At 45.5% G+C, this 2268-nt stretch overlaps 1 long non-coding RNA gene across 1 annotated transcript; it reads right to left on the bottom strand.

Moving 5' to 3' along the window:
* Positions 1-906: 906 nt before the first annotated feature.
* Positions 907-1256, bottom strand: LOC133390764 (uncharacterized). The gene is made up of 2 exons (XR_009757571.1): positions 1156-1256; positions 907-1061 (listed from the first exon to the last, which is right to left on the bottom strand). It is a non-coding gene; the product is annotated as an uncharacterized LOC133390764 (long non-coding RNA).
* Positions 1257-2268: the final 1012 nt, after the last annotated feature.

Below are 2268 nucleotides of genomic sequence, written 5' to 3'. Positions count from 1 at the left end.
GACAGGTTTCCTTCCTCTTCTGATGACCTGATCCACTATAAACAGCTCTGTGGTGAAATTTTGTTCATACCCCTTGACAAATGCCCCCTTCCTTTTAGAAATCCTTATGTGGTCTCCTTTCCTGAACAGCGTTGATACCTCTTTTCTGTAAATACAGTCTCCATAAATGGTTTTCCATACCTCCAGGGCGTTAGAATGGTTAATATCAATAGGCCTTGCTCTGATAGTTCTATGAAAACTATGATTATAACTTTTTAAGAGTTGTGGTAGGATATCGATATAACTATAGGTCTTGTTAGCTGTAAAATACCTCCACATTTTTGATTTCAGAGTACGGTTAAATCTTTCAACAATAGCAGCTTTTACTTCATTATTGCTGACGAAGTGGTGAACTCCATGCTGCTTTAACAAGGCATTTACGACTCTGTTTAGAAACTCTTTGCCTCGGTCCGTTTGGAGCTTTCGGGGCTTTCTTCCACTCTGACTGAATATAACGTTAAAAGCTTTAGAGACCTCTTTGCTTGTCTTGTCTTTTAAAGGCAATGCCCATGCATACTTAGACAGAATATCTATGACTGTTAAAATGTACCTATAGTTCTTGTTGTGCTTAGAAAATTGTTGCATATCTACTAAATCAGCCTGCCATTGGGCATCGATATCAGACACAATAGTCTTGTTTCTTTTAAAATGGATTCTGGCTGGCTTATGCAACATGTAAGCATCTTGGTCTGAAAGCCATGTCATAACATGTTTCCTTCTTAGTGTTTTACTGTGCTTTTTTGCCTCCTGAAATAGATGGTTCACTCCCCCAAAGCTCCCAGCCTCCTCAGGTGTGTAATATGTGGTTTTTAGAATTTCATCATGCTCTCTCATATTGCTGGTTGATACAGGTATGGACACCGGTGGTTAAAGTAAACTATTTTTATTGGTACCAAAAAAACTCCTGCTTCAAGCTTTCAGGGTTCAGGCTTGGGACAGACACATGAAATGCAGGAAATATTAACAGCCTGCGAACTCTCAATGTGTAGATTTTCCATATCACCATCATGCGTCACATCTTCCTATAGAAAAAAAAAGAGAGGCACTTTAGCATTGGGGTTGCCCCAAACTAGGAAAAACAACACACTAATAAAAATACAGCTCGGAAACACCTACCTGTAGACACCCTTGCTCCATGCCTTCATTTAAATCTTCCAGCCACTCGTTTTCTTCAGCCTCCATTTCCACCATGGGTTTAAAAAGTACACTTCCATCCACAACCTCAGCAAATTTCATAAGTTGTTCTTCCTTCAGGAAATGAGCCTTCAGATCACACCCACAATCACACTGTGTCGGACATGGATTCACTAGAATTTGCCTGGAATGAGGTTTCAGGGTCTGGATACTGTCCGGCCGTGAACACCGCTACAGGTAAGTTTGGGGTTGAAACAGACCGTTCTTTTCTAAAATGCTTTGATTCTTCCTTTCCACTGCTAATTTTTATACTCGCTGGTGGAAACAATAATCTCCGAGGCTTTACCCGCCTTTTTGAGCGCATTTTCAAAGGGGCTGGAGGATAGGAAAAACCTACTAGCCCATATGCTGATTCTCACGCTGGTTCCATGTTCGAACCTCAGAGCGTGTCTGGGCATGCATAATACACCTCTGTACCAGGTCTCTCTGTCCCCTCTCCTGATTGGTTGGGGATTCAAAACCTCCCCCCTTGGGTGACGTAACTGTAGAGGGGTTACTTATCCCTATTGGGCTGCTCTGGAGAGGAGGGGGTGGAAATGGACCCCTTTGGGGTCCATTTCCGGCACCCTAATTTCACCTAGGGGTTTTAAACCTCTTCAGATCGGTCCCCTGGAGACCACGTGTTTGTAGAGGGGTCACATGCCCCTATAGGGAGCAGTCTGGAGAGGGGGCAGAAATGCACCCCTTTGGGGTGCAATTCTGCCCCCCTGTTTTCACCTTTGGGGTTTTAAACCTCTTCAGATTGGTCCCCTGGAGACCACGTGCTCATAGAGGGGTCACATGCCCCTATAGGGACCAATCCGGGACCCCGTTTTGAGTAAAAATACGCCCACTGGTCCAGCGAGGACCACATGCTCCTGGGGGGTCACAGGGCTACCGTTTCCGGGGTGGGGCACGAGGGCTGGGGCTTCTGGGGGATAGGATATCTGGTGAGGTCACCAGGGGAAACGGAAATTGCGGGTGGGCCTTCCGGGGTGGGCCTTCTGGGGGGACTTCCGCTGACGTCACCCATCAAACTCAAAAGGGGCGTGGCAT

This window comes from Rhineura floridana, chromosome 1 (assembly GCF_030035675.1).
Source record: "Rhineura floridana isolate rRhiFlo1 chromosome 1, rRhiFlo1.hap2, whole genome shotgun sequence".
Taxonomy (NCBI): Eukaryota; Metazoa; Chordata; class Lepidosauria; order Squamata; family Rhineuridae; genus Rhineura; species Rhineura floridana.
This window is presented reverse-complemented; position numbering and strand designations above follow the sequence as displayed.